The 17616-nt window shown below is 37.8% G+C and overlaps 1 pseudogene; it reads right to left on the bottom strand.

Moving 5' to 3' along the window:
* Positions 1–1490: 1490 nt before the first annotated feature.
* The window catches only part of LOC109676135 (inositol polyphosphate multikinase pseudogene), a 51766-nt pseudogene continuing 35640 nt past the window's right edge, over positions 1491–17616 (bottom strand).

A 17616-nucleotide genomic window follows, 5' to 3' on the forward strand; every position in this document is an offset into this window, starting at 1 on the left:
CTTATTTTCTTATTTCTTCAACATTTACACATTCAAATATCCTTGTAAATACTGATCATTCATCCCTTCAGTGGCAGATTTCAGCATAATCTTAAAAGACAGGACTAAATAATAAAATAGTCATAAGTAGACTATATAAACAGATAATTACTGTTACATATCAGCTTACTTATAAAGTAACATAAAATGGATATCAGATAACAGTGATAAAAAATGTAAACAAAAAGAATTAAATGTTAATCTCTTCCCTGAAAAACAAAAGATAAGAGCACTTCTCGTTTTTTTAAAACAAAACATGATCTTTCAAAAAGCTAAGACACTGATTTTACACAACTGTATTTCCAAATAGATAAAGATCAAAAAAATCTGGTATAGCTGATTCAGACTTCATTTAGATAAAATGTGCAAAGAATCTGATAATACTTTTAAGTTTATTAAATTCACTGTACATAGGCTAATACCATCCCATATGTATATCATCTTAAGATTCAACATGGTGTTTATTATAGAAGCTTCAGATTTATTGGACCACTATTCAAGTACCAACAACAACAAAAGCCCATATTATAAGAAAAAAAGTAAAATTTAAACTTTATATTAATTATTACTTGAAATTTATTCCCACAAAGCAAAGAACAAAAACCCTACAGTCAAAACCCTCTTGGGCAGTAGAGATAAACCTGAAGTCTCTATAGAAAATATGTTACACTGCTTCCAAATAAAAAAAATTTCTAAAGTATACATGAACTTTTTTTAGAGTTATTCCAGTTTAATAGCTTTATTAAGCACAGCTTTCACAGAGCATTTATTTGGTGCTTTTGTTTGGACTCATATTTGCAAAGTACCTTCAGAGAAGGGCTGGAAAGTAAGATAAACTTAAAATTTTCTCCACATCACAAAAAAATGGCACTTGGAATCAAAAGTTTAATTTGCAATTTAAGAGAAAAAGAGGAGAAAAAAGTCTTAAAATATTTTCCAGAAATATGGAATAACTACTAAGATGTATTATTAGCGAAAGTGAGAGTAATGACAGTAATAGCATCAAATGCATCTGCAAATTTAATTTCAAATTTTTAAATATGATCATTGACAACTAGTTGTTTTGAAAATAATTGTCAAATGGCAGGTATGAAACAAAGATAATAATTATAAACCTAATTTTTCCAGGAAAAATAGCATTACCTCTGCCCTGCATAAAAACTAAATTATGCTTTCTGTGTTGAATATAAAACTATTTTGAATAAGGGCGAAACAGTAGCATGGATTTAGGTCTGCACCAAACCCTATATTATGCACTAATTTATGCGTAGTGCTTCTGGTAACACATGGCTATATGTCATCTTTCACAGCTTAAGTAAATTCTGAGAAATGCTATTTTTAGCAACATACATTTATACTTCTGCTTAACTGAAGACAGAAGCAAATTTTAAAAGGAAAACCTCAAACATTATTTAAAAGAGAAATGAAACAAAGCTTTAGCCATTTGCCATTTTGAAGTCTGTTGGAGAAAAAAGTTATTACACAATTTATGACACTTTTCCCAATATGATAAGTATAGATTCCAATTTTACCATAAATGAAAGATTTTAAAAGAAAAATACTTTGATCCTTGCAAATAATTTCTTCTCCTGACACTGATAAGAATTAGTGCCCTTAACTTCAAGATTTTTGTTGTTATTGTTCTTGTCCATTTTAATTATGTTTTTCAGGAAGTATAAGATTTTGAAATGTATAGATAAATGGAAATTAAAGGGGAAACCTGCTTTTGGAATGCAACAATTCTAAATCATTTCACTAAGAAGCACCTTTTGATATGCTGGCCTGAACTTTTAATACAAAGCCTAAACAGTACTCACTTCTGAAGTAGAATTTTCTCCAGTTTTAGTAAGTTCACACATAGCACTAAGGATGTCAACCTGTGCTTTCTAGACATTTGAAGGTGTTCTGATAACGTAATAATTTAGATATGGCTCACTGTCAAGGTTGGGTTGACAGATTTCTTGATAAATTGGCTACTGAGAACTAAATGAACTCTTAATGACTGAATGATTCATATTTTGCATTTTCTTGAGCCATGTACCTTACCACCACATTTCCTACTTAACATTTCTGTTTCTAATGAACAAATTAGTATTCCTGAGTAAGATTATAAAAAAGTTAACCTTTCTACCAAAAGTATAAAGACAAATAAGATGTCAACTCACAATACAAATTTTTTACATAGCACTACAGGTGCAGAGTTAATGATTGTTCTTCACTCTAATTGGTCCATCCTCAGAAGATTGCAGCAAAAGATTCAGTTGTCTAAAATACTTCGAAGTACAGTAATTAAATGCTTTTGACCATAAACATATCCCTCATCTATTGTGTCGCTAAGGAATACATGAGCAAAATCTATCATTCCTATTTCTACTTCTGTAATCTCTTGGCAGCTTCTGGGAAGATGGTAAAAGACTTTTTCCAGTCGGGAAAGTACATTTTTGTTTAAGTGCTCCTGTGACATACTTTTCCACCTATTGTCTTGCTCCATATTTTCAACTTTCAATAAAGTCTGACTGTGATGCTTTTTTGAATACATTTTTCTGTGCCAAGCACACATCTTGGTCAAACTTTTGCCTACTGAAGACTCTATTTTTCCATTTGCTGGGGCACTTAACAAATGAAAGCTGTTATTGTACTCCAGGACGTTTGTGTCTGACAGTTGTCCTTTGGACAAAAGCTTTTCTGTCAAAGTTCTGTCATTTGATTTTGTAGTAGCTGGCTGAGATGAACTTTCATAAACAAACAGTAACGAACTTGCTTAAAAGTTAACCTGCTTCTGGTTTTCAAACCACTGCAGAATTTTCTCAATCTTCTGAAGGCTGGCAGCAACAGCATCTTTTCTTAGGCAGAACCCATTGTGACAAAACCTGTAGACTCCATCCTTGATAGTTTCTTTTGTTAAGCTTCTTCCATAGTGCTGGTTTTGTGTCTCATAGCTATCAGAATGAGCATGATAAACCCTCATGCCAAGCACCAAGAACCCAATCTCTTCCATCAATGGGTACTTCCTGACCTGCTGCTGAATTTTCTCAGATGAGGCAAAAGGATCATAGCTTTTTCGCCCTATCTTTACATCCATTATACAGGGCTTATTAAATTTATGAGTCACATCTTCCACTTTTAAGTATAAGTCATTTGGTGCAATAGGAGGTGACCAGACGCCATGATATTTTGGCAAATATTTTCGTAGCTCTAGAAAAACACCATCGCTACAATCAGCAGCATAAACCATATTATAAAATTCCAGCTCTCTTGGGCCCTTTGGAGGTGGCTGTAGCTGTTTCAAAACTGTGCCATCTGGATGTTGCAGTATACCCACTTTGTCCTTCCCTTACCTGTGCCCGGCCACCTGATGCGACAGGGGCACGCAGCCATTGAGCAAACGCAGCCTGCCACCCGCCGGCTGCGGGGCGCCCTCGGGGGCAGCATCGCTCGCCGGCGGGATCCGCGTTTCTTGCGGACCGGGCGCCTCCACCCGGAGGGGGATGGGGGCTCCGTTGCCATAACGGAGAGCACCAGGGGTGGCGGCCACCGGCGAAAGCAAGGAAAAAAAAAATAGGGCGGACGGAGGGGGCGCCGGAGAACCCGGGGGTCCCTCAGGCTTGGCCGCGAGGAGGCCTGGGGGTTCCCGCGGCTGGTGCCGGCTGAGGGCCGGGAGAGGAGCCCATGCCGCTGCGGAGGCGCGGGCGCGCCCCTGCACAACTGTCAGCTCCCGCTCCCCGGCCGCCGCGGCCGCTCGCCCTGGCGCTGCCCAGGAGACTGAGCCAAGGGGAGCAGCGGCGGCAGCCTGGCCCCACGCTCCCCGGAGCCCTGATGGCGACGGCGGCCCCACCAATTTTAAGTTCTATATCCAATTAAAATGGCTTCAAATGTGAATGTTAAATATATTTTCTGGTAAGCAAAATTGGAGCCATCTTTTCAATGGACTTACATCACAAGAATACTAAAAGCTATTCTTAGGATTGAAGGAAAAAAAATTACAGGAAGACAAAAGATTGTTGGAAATAATAAAATTTTTATTTAGGTGGGTTTCTGTTTTTTAGATTTCCTTAAAAGATGCCTGGTTACTTAAAGCAAAAATCAATAGCATTCCCAGTTACAAGGCTGGGAAATTGTAACATGGAAAACTGAGAGTATGAGAAAAGAAATTTGAGGTATGAAGTGGTGACATAGGTAGACTGAAGTGAGGGTAGAGCCCACATTCTTCACACTCGGTCAACATCTAGGGCAACCTTTGCTTGCCACCTCATTTACAATTATGTTGTAATTGGCAAAATGCCGATAATGAGGGGATGTGTAAGGACTCCTTCAAGTATGCTTAGGTCTTGTGTAAACAGTGCTGAGCATAGTCTTATTGTCACCACTGCTGTCTTCTGATGAAAATTTTAGATGAAAAATTACTTCATAATTATCACTGAAGCCCCAGTACACGGAGGCATTATCAGAATTCGATTATAAACACATCTCAAGGTGACTGTGCTATTTTGGTATTATTGTGGCTAATATCATTGACAAGTTTGAAGCTGCTGTTTTTTCGAAGAATGAACAGCCCCAGGACTGATTATGCCTTTCTATGCTACATAGTGGCTACAGAACAACTAATGCTGATGTTAATAAAATTGATTCCTCTAGACCACTCCACAGTCATAAAGATGCATGAAAATTTCCATGGATATCAGAATATACACTAAGAAAATTGCCATGGCTTAAACCTATTAGGAAGGCATGCCTATGGATCCACTCACTCTGCTTCTGTTACGTATTACATCTTTACACCACCTTTGCAACTGCAAGGCATTGATTATACTTTCAGATGCCACAGATTGATGGGATGTGTATTGTCTTTGAAAGCTGAGGGGAGAGAAATATGAGTGTGTGTGTGTGTGTGTGTTAGTTTGTTTTATATTCAACTCAATGACTGCCCAGGGAATTGCTAGGATAAAAGTTCAGGTGTAAGAGTTACATATATTCTATTTCTGATGCACCATTGCTAAAACCTAGGGGTGAGGATCTGATATTCAGGAGTAACTGGATTTTCAGAATAGGAGTTGAATTGGTTTTGCTTTAAATATTGAGTGAAAGGCAATGGCTGTGACTTGTCAGTTGGAATATTTCATATTTCTTTGGATATTTAAGCAAGAATGATATAATTTTGCACAAAATGTTATATAAAGGCCAAAGCTACCTATAGACTCAGCAGAAAATTAGTTAATCATATATATTTGTAAGTTTTTTTATATTCTCTATTGTATGTACTATATAAATATATGTTTATAAGAATCAATATATGAATGTCACAGTAAAATAATAAAAGTATAATAGAAATTAGTAAAATGAAATTCAGGAAGATAATTGAGAAAATTTAAAAAGCAAAAAGTTGGCTACTTGATATTATTCATTAAGTCAATATATACCTACCAAGAATAATGAAAACAAAAGTATCCAAAATCAAGAATGATGTGAGGTATAGCACAAATGTCCTACATGTATAATAATAAGGGAATGTTAGAATATTTATCTATTAAAACATATAATAATCTAAATAAAATTTACAAACTGCTTTTAAATAGGAAATCTGAATAACTCCTTGTACAATAAAGAATGTGAACACACAATTTAAAACCCTTCCAGTAAGTTGCCTTGCTTTTTTGTTTTTGTCTTTTATCTTTTTTTTGCTTTTCTTTTCTATTTTTCCGTTTTTTTTTTTTTTTTTTCAGTGCTGGGGACTGAACTCAGGGCCTTACACTTGCCAGGCAAGTGCTCTTCCATTGAGCTAAATCCCCAACCCCAAAACCTTTCCACTAAGAAGTCTATGTTGACACTTACACTCTAAGTGCCAACAAGCACTAAAAAATGGTAACAATTGTATGAATATCTACTAGAGAAAGGATCAGTTTCTGAGATTGTAGCTTTCACATCTCTGAATACAATATAAGTGATGAGAACAGGAACTGCACTGTGAAATCTATTGCTGTGTTTCTGACAAGCTGTTTCCCATGAGCTCCTTCAAACTCTGGCTGAGTGTGACAGGGTTTCTTAGGGATTACTTGCTTAGAGACTCTGGAATTTTCTCATGGGTACCTGGCTGAGGGACTCCCCAGTGGCCTTTTTACACTTTCTTTAGGACTTCCTGCAATCCAAGAAGCTTCCCCTCAGCCATCCTTTCCTCCTCTCTCCTTCACTTCACGTCAGACCTGAATTGGACCCAATCACTCCCCTATTCTCCCCAGCTCCTTCAACGTTTTTCCAGAGACACTTTTGCTAATGAACTGCTTATGTGTTTAATCTGTTCTATTTATTACTTCAAAGAGACTAAATCAGTGGAATACAGTGGGTGGCACTAGCAGAGGAGGCAGGTGATCTATGTGGACATGACTGGCAGACGGGAGGATGTGTTGCCTTGTGTAGTACATGGCATAAGTAGTCAATCCTTGGACAATTTGGTGGTATAACATGAATGATTTCACCGGGGTGAATTGGGAAAATATCCTAGTGGAGGGGTTTGTTGTAACACTTTTTACTTGAAGAATTATGGGAGGAATATGCTCATAAAGAACATACTGGGGTGGATATTGCTAAGTAGTACTTGTACCCTGAAGAAAAGCAAGGAGAGAGAAGGCTGATAAATTCAATAGAGGCCAAGTTTAGAAAGCCATGGTGGATCATGTAGCAATGCACAAAGGGCCCCTGCCTCCTGCAGAAGATGGAGGGAGATGTCTGAGCAGCGTGCTGTGAGCCTCTCTGTTGGACTCTCAGGGATCTAGAGGCATCTCAATGCTCAGCCAAGGCAGATGTGTAAGGAATTGGTCATGGCCTGGTTTAGAAACCTGACATCCTCAAAATTGGGACCTGAAAGTGTTGACTTTGACCTCTTCTGGATCCTCAGGCCATGCAGGTGACAGGACTCCCCTGGTAGGAGCTGACACTGACAGAGTGATGGAAGATCTGCAGAGAGCCCTGCTTAGAATAGCAGTAGACACACAAAACCTGCCACTCTCTGACCCTGGATGGTAGGCATGATGAGTTTTAAGTCTCCGCATAAGGCATGCCTCAGTTCCACAGCCCCTCTCACCCCCCTGCTGATATGGATCTTGTGCCGGTGGTTTTAGCCTTCTTCCATATCCTGTAACTATGTGCATCATCAATAGCTTCTTCACTGAAATGAGTTTCTTAATTGAAAAAGGGTCAAGTATTCTAAGTACTATGCTAGTATTGTGAGCTAATTTTTAATCTTATATAGAAAAATCAGAGATTTCTAGTTTACTAAGATTTAATTGTTTTTAGAAAATTGAGTATTTTAAAAATTCTTTGGCTAGAATTTGCTCCTCATTGAAATAATAATTAAAGTAAATATCAATGCTTACTCTATTATTATAACACTTCCTGTTTTAGGGGTTTGACAAGAAAGCACACACAATTCTCTGTTTGTGTAGAAGTTAAGTGGTAGGAGGGGAATGTTGTCAAATAATGTGCCATTGCATGGATATATACAGGTAGTGATCACTTTACCTTGTGGGTTTGTTATTGAGTTAGGTGGCCCTGTTCTCAGAGCTCAGAAATCCTGGTAGCATCTGGAAATTAATAGCATAGGGAGTCTTTGTCAGGAATTCAAAGCCATTCCTTTTACATTTATTGAACAACTAAAGTCTGGCAAAATGAAGAAGGTAAAGATGTGGTGATAGTGAAAGACATGCTCACAGCTCTCCAGGGGAGGTTGTGGCAAATGGAAGGAGTGGAGAGTGTGATAGCAGGAGGGATCAGGACACAGGAGCCACACTAGTTAGGCAGGAAAATGCTCAGAAGTTCACTTGGCTGTAGCTTTGATGAGTGATAGGTAGAGGATGAAGAGACAAACCAGGAGAGGTTTTAGATGGTCTTTCCCTTGAAGGTTGCTCCACTATTTCCTGAGAGGGGTGGAAACACTTTGATTGGGAGGAGTTATCATTGGCCTGATGGATTTTCTTTTCATGGGAACTTGGCTGTCATGGAGAAATTGGCTTGGAGGAATGGGCCAGTCAGACTGTGAGGAAAACACAATTTTTAATGAAATGTTAATACCAATATTTTGACTTGTGCATCTTTTCATTATCATAGTGAAGTACAAAAGGAATGCTTGCATAGGAAAGTACTTCAACTGTATTAAATGCCTGAAATACTTGTTAAAATTTCTAAAATCAAGTACAGTGAAAGATGTTTGGTTTTGATTTCTTGAGACAGCGTCTCACTATGCAGCCCAGGTATCCTACAACTTTCAATCCTCCTGCCTCCAGAATGCTGGGATTACAGATGTGCACAACCATGCCTGGCTACTGTCTCTTTTAAACACTAGATTATCTGAGTATTGATACTGGCCATCTAGTGAAAGTAACTAGTATTTGTGCAAATTCTTTTCTTCTAGGAGAGGCAACATTTAACCTGGGATTTCATGGCTAGATAAATGTTTGAACATAAATATATTAAGTTTTTTGAGAATGTTTCAAGGTGTTTGGAGAAAGTAAGGAGATCCAGACTGGTGACTGACAGATTTTCTGAATGCTCTGAGACAGAAAGGGCCAGTGAGAGTCTCTCACCCATCATTTGTGGAAAAAGACACTTGATCCAGGCCTCTTAGATGGAGGATGACAGAGCACATCCAGTCTCCAGTTTCTCTGGTGTAGAAGCTGTCTTCATTATCATACTGTACCTAAGAAAAAGGAGAAAAGTGTCTGTTTTTAAAATGTTATATAAGTAGATTAATAGTTACAATTTTCCAACTAAAAAAATTTAAGACAAAATACAAGTCAAAAGTGTATTTAGGATAAACAATAATTTTTTTTTTGTTAAAGTAAATGTCTTACAGTTGAAAAATTACATATATGTAGAAGTGTGCACAGTCAGTATGCCTGTGTTAACACCCCAAAAGCCTTCCTGTGAAATCTCCTAGTCATTACTCCCTGGGGCAAAGGAGAACTGTAGCCTGACTTCTAAAACCACAGTTTAATTTTGCCTGGTTTTGAACTTTATATCAAAGGAATCACAATGATACATACCTGCTTTTCTGGCTTCTTTTGCTCATCCCACTGTGTTTTTTCACCCTATTCATCTGTAATTTTTAAAATTTGTTTCATTTACCAATTTTTTAAAAAATTCAGATTTGAGGTATAGAGTACACACAATAAAACTGATTCATTTTGCAAGGTGAGTTTCCATTACATGCTGTTGTATATTTGTCATCAAGTTCTAAGACCTTTCCATCACCTAGAAGTTTCCTGTATCCTTTTACAGTTGATTCCTTTTCCAATTCCGGAATTAGTTTTTTGAGAATTAGTTTCTCTTACAGATTTGCCTTTTCTAAAATTTCACCACGTGAATCATATTATGTGTTTTATTCATTCAATTGATGTACTGCAATGTAATGTCTTGAACTTGGGCCATACCATGTGTGATTTGTTCATTTTCATTGCTGTGTTATCTTTTGTAGGAATATAGTCCTGACCCATTCTGTTGATGGAAATCTAGGCTGTCTGAACTTCCATGCCGTGTGAGCTGTGATCTCCTCACCACTCTTATGTGTCCTTGGTGAATATATGTGTGCATTTCTTTCAGTTACATACAGAGAAGTGGAACTGTTGAGTGCGGTCATTGAAGATGCTGCCTTCAGGATTTTGTTGTTGTTATTGTGTGTGTGCTATGCTCCCAGTACTTCTTTTGTGGTATTGGTGTTTGAACTCAGGTTTGCACTTGCTAGGCAGGCATGCTACCTTCTGTGTAGTCACACCTATAACTCTTTTAGTTTTTTTTTTTTTTTTTTTTTAAGTAGAGTCTGGCTTTTTGCCCCGGCTGACCCGGACCATGATCCTCTTCCTCTTATTTATGACTTCCACAGCAGCTTAGATGACAGGCATGAGTCACCACACTAGGTTTTTTCTGTTGAGAGTGTGTCTCACAGACTTTTTGCCCAGGCTGGCCTGGAATCTTGATCCTTCTTAACTCAGCTTCCTGCATACCTGGAATGATGGAAATATACACCATACCCAAGTATTGATTGAGATGGGGTCTTGCTAACTTATTTGCCTGGGATGGCATCTAGCCACAATTCTTCCAATTTCTGTCTCCTGAGTACCTAGAACCATAGGTATGAACCACTGGCTTCAAGTGTTTATTTTGTTTTTGGATAAGATCTCATTTACTTTGCCCTGGCTGGCATGGAACATTAAATCCTCCTCCTTCCACCTTCAGAATAGCTGAGATTATAGGTCTGCATCATAACACCTGGCTGCCAACAAGTATTAAAATGAGTGTACCAATTTACATACTATGCCAGAACTGTGTGAAAGTCCAGGCTTTCCTTCATCCTCACCAGCACTTGATGTTGCCATTTTAATTTTTGCCAGTCTTTGGGTGACTGGCTATAATTTAAGAATAAGGACAAAAAATAGTAATACATTGCCAGCAGGAGCTTCTTGTTAGGAGTTTATCTTATTGATACTTCATCTGGATTTTTTTAAGTAAAATCATTTGTAACTCTGTATTATACTGCCATACATGGAATCAGTGATGAAAGTCTAGAGTTTGAGTATATTCAGAATGTTGAATTTCCATAATATAAATATGATAATGGAGTTTCGCTAGTGTGGCAATTGAGGGAAGAACAGAAGGGAAATAAAGGTTAAATAAGTTGGATCCTTGTTTACTTTTTTTTTAATCTATTTGTGAATACATTGTTTGGGCCATTTCTCCACCCTGACCATCCCCCCCTTCCCACGACCTCCCTTGCTTCCAGGCAAAACTTGTTCTGCCCTTTTATCCAATTTTGTTGAAGAGAAGACATAAGCAATAATAAAAAGACATACAGGTTTTGCTAGTTTGAGATAAGGATAGCTATACAGCTAGCATTGTTTCTATGCACATATGTATTACAACCTGAATTGATTCATCTCTACCAGATCTCTTCACTATGTCCCAGTCACCTACCCATATTGACATCTGCCCTTTTAAGGTTACTATATTAACTCCTCTACTGTAGACACACTTCCATACTTCCAAGTGTTTTTTGGGTTTTTGAGAAAAGTTTTCTCTGTGTGGCTCACTCTGGACTTGAGCTCATGATCTTCTTGTGTCAGGTTCCTAAATGCTGAGATTATAAGCATGAGTATCATGCCAAGTTGAGATGCTTGTTTTCACATTGTTTTAGCCTTAAGGCATTGAGAAATTAATCTATTTACTTTCTAAAACTACTGCTTTCAATCTTGAGGCAGTGATTTACTTAATAGGAAAAAAGTTTTTTTGTTGTTTATTTGTTTCCTTTTCCTTTTCAATGGTGGTAGTGGAGGAGTCTGTAGACTACCTTCAGAAATCCACAAATTGTCTTTAGGGTAGTTGGGAATTCATGGGTTGTCCAGATGACCAAATATTAGCAAAATCTAAGGTAATGAAGAATATGAAGGCACATTGAGCAGTACTGGTCTCTTTGCAGTGGGAGAAGAGTAGGGATATTGGTGTCTCACCTGAATTATCAGACACAAGCATCATCTGTTTATCCTCACAAAGATATCAAAGGCTCTTCCTATTTAATTTTAAAGCTACAAGGGTTTTGTGTTGATGCTAAGGACTTTGTCCCTTGTGTTCCACACTTTTAAAACTGTTTTTTCTCTTATTAAAGCCCCTAAAGATAATTGATGGAGATGATAGCCAGGTGAGAAGATTACAAAAAGGATATATGTCCACCAAGAAGAGCTAATGGCAACTCAGAGGTCTCAGGAGATTGAGCTTGGTTCTGAGACTTATAAAGAGGCAAGAGGTGTTACTTGGAATGTCAAATGCAAGGTCTTCTTGTAGAGGTGCTGGACAAAGGGAATGGGGAGGACATGCTGCCAAGGTAGTTGGTTTCAGCAAAGTATTTTCATATATGTAGAGAGTGTCTCTGTTGGGAGGCAAAGCAATTAATAAGTGATCAAAAAATCTCATTGCTGTGGTTTTGACTTATAGTGCACATTAACATTTTTAATCTACTCTGAGGAAAGGGTTGGCACACACAGTGCTTTGCTGTTCTTTATGTGAATAGCAATAAAAGAGTTACTGAAGGAAGCAAAAGTGAATAATGACATGAGGAATAGTTATCCCCAAAACCCATCCAGTGTGGCTCTTTTCATACACAGAAAGTGCATACTACTGAACTAAGTAGCAGCTGCAGCATAAATACCTCAAAAGCTGAGTTCAGAAACTCATAGTTCAGGTCAAAACAGGTCATGATTATATGTGTAGATAACTGAGGGATTGTTGTACTGTGCTCCAGCACAAATAAGGGACTTGAGTGAGGACAATAGGAATTGGTTGGGGCCTTGAAACATTTCTCAGTGACAATAGTTGAGGACCATAAATGTTAGGAAAGGTGTGGAGTTTGGAAACATAAAGATGTACTTATAAAGCTCTCAGTTGCTTCCATTGGGACAAGAATAATGAACTACTGTGTCTCTAGACAGAGCAGCCTAGGAAAGCGGACACCTTTAAAGGTTTAGAAAATTCATAACTTGCAGTGAAGGAGAATCTGGAAGATCCTGACATCTGTGTAATTTGCTGGAATCAACATAAAAGATGAAAAAATAATTGTCTTTCTTTAGTCTTTTGTGTTTTAAACTTTCATTGTGAAGTTAGGTGAGAAGTTAAATATACAATAGTACACTTTCCTTAATCCATATGACAGTCCTTATTTTGATGGTGATAGATAAAAGTGTGTAAATTAGTAGAACATATAACCAATTCTCCCTTCTTCTGTTCTCTAGCAATAGATAATGGAATACTGAGTTGATTTTCATTGGTAAGGCAATATCATAGGATTAATAGGATGAGAATTATGATATAAGCTAGATATACCACCCTCTAGATAAAGCCAAAGCAAGCTTTCCAACCAATTTTCACCTCTTTCAAAAGTGCTCTGGTATGTAGAATGGTCAAACTCATAGACATAACATGTTCTATTGATCATGAGTTAACATATATGTGAATTTATCTATTGACTTCATTGTGAAAGTCCATTTGGCATTCCTCTAGGTATCTTGTAATACTTTTGTTTTACAATAATCTAAACATTATCAGTTTGTCAACATAAGGAGACAGATCATACTGTGTTCTGAACAATGAGAACACATTTCAGACATAAGATTTGAAAAAAATGTGGTATGTAGAGATGAAGGTGACTACTGCCTACCACTCAAGAATATTGCAATGCCACTAAACTTGATGTGCCAGGTAATATTTTAAGAAATTATGGCCTGGGATCTAAGTAGTATGCTTCTGTCTGAAAAACCACCTGACAACTTTCTACCTATTCTTAAGTAATCAGCCAATGTAAGTTTAAGATAATGAAGGAGTTATACAATTTTAATATTTTTAATTTGGTAATAGGGATTGAAATCATGATCTCAAACATAGAGTCTCACATATTCTAGGCAGATTTTCTACCAGTGAACTGCATCCCCACCTCTGACTTTTGTTAAATAAAAATTTCACATATATGTAAATGAGAAATACATAATTTAATATTATTAGAATAATAGGTAATTGAGATGAAATAGCACTAGCCATTTGAATTATCCTAGTGTTTAATTAGAAATGTGTTTCTTAATTCAAAATTTGTATCCAAATGATGTCTGAGATTGTACCATAATAACAGCCTTATGGCTTGTGTCCAAAAAAGCACAAAAACATGTTTCTTAGAGCTCACATAAGTGTTGACACATGTCTATAATCTTAGCACTTGGGATGCTGAGGCAAGAGAACTATGAGGACTTGAACTCATAGCAAGTGACTCTGTCTCAATTAACAAAAAAGAAGACAAAAAGGCACTACCTCACTATGTGGTTGCAGACATTTCTCTCTGGGAGAACATAGGGCTAACCTCTTCTGTGCTGTTCTTTGTGTAAGCACTGCTTCTTCTTGTTAAAGGTAGAAATTTAAAAATTGCAAGTGAGGCAGTGTGTGACAGGCTACTTCTTCAATACATGCCAATAGATGATGTTGACTGAAGTCAACTTTAGCTCTAGGATACATTACCCAGGAAAGCTATCACTGAAAATTGAAGGACAAATAAAACCTTCCATAACAAATAGAAAATAAAACAATATATAGCCACTAAAACACCACTGCAGAAGATCCTGACAGGAATCCTACACACAGAAGATGAAAACAAACAAAGCCACAAAATGTTGGGAAATGGTAAACCTCAAGAAAACAACAGATAAGTAAGCAAAAAGTAGCATAGAATTAGTTACACACACACAAACTCCTATACAAGAAAAACAACTAAATGGCAGGAAGTGCAACATATTTCACAATATCAATACTAAATGTTAATGGACCCAATTCCCCCATCAAAAGACACCAATTGTCAAACTGGATTAAAAAGGAAGACTTAACAATCTGTTGTTTACAAGAAGCCTACCTTGCAGACACAAACAAACATTTCCTTGAGTGAAAGGGTGGAAGAAGATTCACCAAGCTAATGACCCCTGAAAACAGGCAGGAGAAACAATAGTTGTATCAGATAAAGTGCACTTCAAACCTAAATTCATCAGAAGAGACAAAGAACGTCACTTCTTTCAGGAGGAAATAACAGTTATCAACTAATATGTGCCCACTGTTGGTGTACCTGACTTCATTAAGCATACACTACTGGACTTAAAAACACAAATACACCCAACACAGTGGTGGTGAGAGACTTCAATACTCCTCTATCACCAATAGAAATAACATTGAGACAAAAAAAATTAACAAAGAAACTCTAGAATTGAATGATACCATAGATCTTATGGACCTGACAGAGTATTCCATCCTGCAACAGCACAATATACATTCTTCTCAGCAGCCCATAAAACCTTCTCCAAAATAGACCACATTTTAGGTTACAAAGCAAGTCTTAATAAACATAAGAAAATTGAAATAACCTGCACATTGTCTGATCACAATGCAATAAAAGTAGAATTTGACAAAAAAACACCAGCAGAAAATACTCAAACGACTCAATGCTGAAGAACAAATTGCTCTGTGATGAAGTGAGTCACTGAAAAAATAAGGGAAGAAATCAAAACATTCCTGGAACTTAATAAGAATGAAAACACAACCTACCAGAACCTATGGGACAGAGCAAAGCAAACAAAAAGGAGGAGCTGGTCTTGCCTGTTGTGGGGATTGATACCAGTAAGAGGAGGGAGGATGTAGGAAAAGGGCATGGAGGGTGAATATGGTGCAAATACTGTGCACACATGAATGTAAAGGGAAAAAATATACCCATTGATACTATCTCTGAAATGGGAGGATGGTGGGGTAAAGGAGAATAAAATATATTATCTCAATTAGTTTTCATGTCAAGAGGATAGTAAGGCACATTCAGCAGGTAAATGCCTGAGATAATGTTTTAGCCCAAAGACATCCAACTCTTAGAACCCATTGGAGTTCTAGACAGCCCTAAAACAAACATACAGTTGAAGATGGCCTAACAAGTCACCAAACATTTTTAGCTATTTTCCATAAACTCAACCCTCTATTGGCTAGGCAAGGCACAAAGGAAGAATATGAAAGGAAATAAATACGAGTCAGGAGATGACACAGATTTTGGAGAATAATGATCCTTTTAGTCTATATCTTAATGGATCTCTCTCTAGCCCCAGGCTGATTATGACAAGCCTAGATTTTATTTGTTTGTTTAATGTATTTGGATTATAGGACCTCACATGTGCTAGGCAAGACTTCTACTATTGAGTCACATCCCAGTTCTGGCATTTAAATTATCAGATCCATCTGTTGGAAAAGATTACACAGCAACCCTGCTCCACTTCCACAATGACAAGATTATAAAGTTAAAAACTAGTACAAAATTCTCTGAGACCACTTTAAAGGTGTAAGTGGAATGATAGCTGCAGGCTGTTCTTAAGAGTTTGAAGAATTGCACCAATGTTTTTCTGTTTTCTCTAGAGTGAAATGAAGAATTAAGAAAGCATGTCCTGAGCCCCAGCACTTGGGAGGCAAGGCAGGAGGATCATGAGTTTAAGGCCACACTAGGCCATATGTTGAGACCCTGTCTTAAAAGAAAAGACAAGCCTAGCATGGTGGTGCATAAAACTTGGGAGCTAGAGGTAGGATGATTGAAGTCCTAGGTCAAACTAGGCAAAGTTAGTGCTACTTCATCCTGAAAAATTGAACTAAAAGCAAAAGAACTGGGGGTAAAGAAAAAGAACTGGCTGAAGTGAGAGAGGTCTTTATGCCCTGAGAAATGGTGTGAAGCTCCACTATCACCAAAAAAAATAAAGTTAAAAAAAGATAAACAGTAGAATCAGAGCATAATTTCCTTCATTCTTTACCAGGCTTCTGATATTTTATCTGTATCATTGACTCTATCTGAATTACTACTAACCCTCTGTACTAGTTAAGCTCAACTGCAGGGGAATGTAAGAGGAAAAGCATAAATTAGGAGCTTTAAGAAGGGAGAAGTAGCTGGGCACTGGTGACTCTAGCCTGTAATCCCAGATACTTGCAAAGTTGAGTCCAGGATGATTGCAGTTTGAGGCTGAACAAATAATTTGCAAGACCACATAGTCAAAAGAACAAGAGAAAAATGGACTGGAGGCATGACTCAAGCAGAAGAGCATCTGCCTTGGATGTGCAAAACTCTGAGTTCAAGTTCTGCCCATATCAAAAAAAAGAATAGAGGTTTTTTTTTGTTTGTTTGTTTTTTGCAATACTGGGAATTGAACGCAGGGTTTCACACATACTACATGAGTTCTCTACCACCAAGCCAAATCTCCACCCCTTGTTTTCTCATGACAGGGCTTTGCTGTGTAACCCAGGCTGGCTTTGATCAACCAATCTTTTTGCCTTTGACTCATGAATGATGGGATGAGAGCCCTTCATCATCTCTCTAAACTGGTAGAAACTTCTTGAATAAATGAAGTCCAGAGGTCAATAGTGCCAGGCAGGCACTGCATTTCTGCACTGAACATGGGCACAGGTTTCTCTAACTCAGGGCCAGGCATCTGCTAGAGCTCCCACCTAAACAAGCTCATTCCAAGTACTGTGGTAGAAGAAAAATGAAGAAGGCATCACCCTCTTCCCCACCTCCCTTCACAGCATTCTGTTTACCTGTGACACCAGCTGCCATGAGACTGGGAGAATTGCAACCTCAGACAATTCTGTTTCTGTTCCTAAGAAAGGAGAGATGGATGGATGTTGGGCAGGCAAATAACATTCTCTACCACCTAAATTTTGCCATTTGCCCAGGAAATGGCCTTCATATTTGGATGCATTTATAACCTTTGGATTACTTTTCTCATAGACAGCATTTTAGAGCTCTGGGCTGAGGTAAATGTGAAAAAGGGAGGCAAAGAACTGGAGGAGATATTGTCCTCTTGTTCATGATGCTCTGAGGTGTTTTTGGAGAAACCTGAGTTCAAGTCTGTCAAGTTTACAATCAGGAAACTGAGACTCTGAGGTACAGAGAAGCAGACAAGACCTCACAGCTGTTCTGATCAGTCAGCCCTCAGGTGTCCTTAATTCTGGGTGGAGGCAAAGAGAAAATGTGAACAAAGAGCAGAAGCAATGACC

The sequence above is a fragment of the Castor canadensis genome, chromosome 3, assembly GCF_047511655.1.
Source record: "Castor canadensis chromosome 3, mCasCan1.hap1v2, whole genome shotgun sequence".
Taxonomy (NCBI): Eukaryota; Metazoa; Chordata; class Mammalia; order Rodentia; family Castoridae; genus Castor; species Castor canadensis.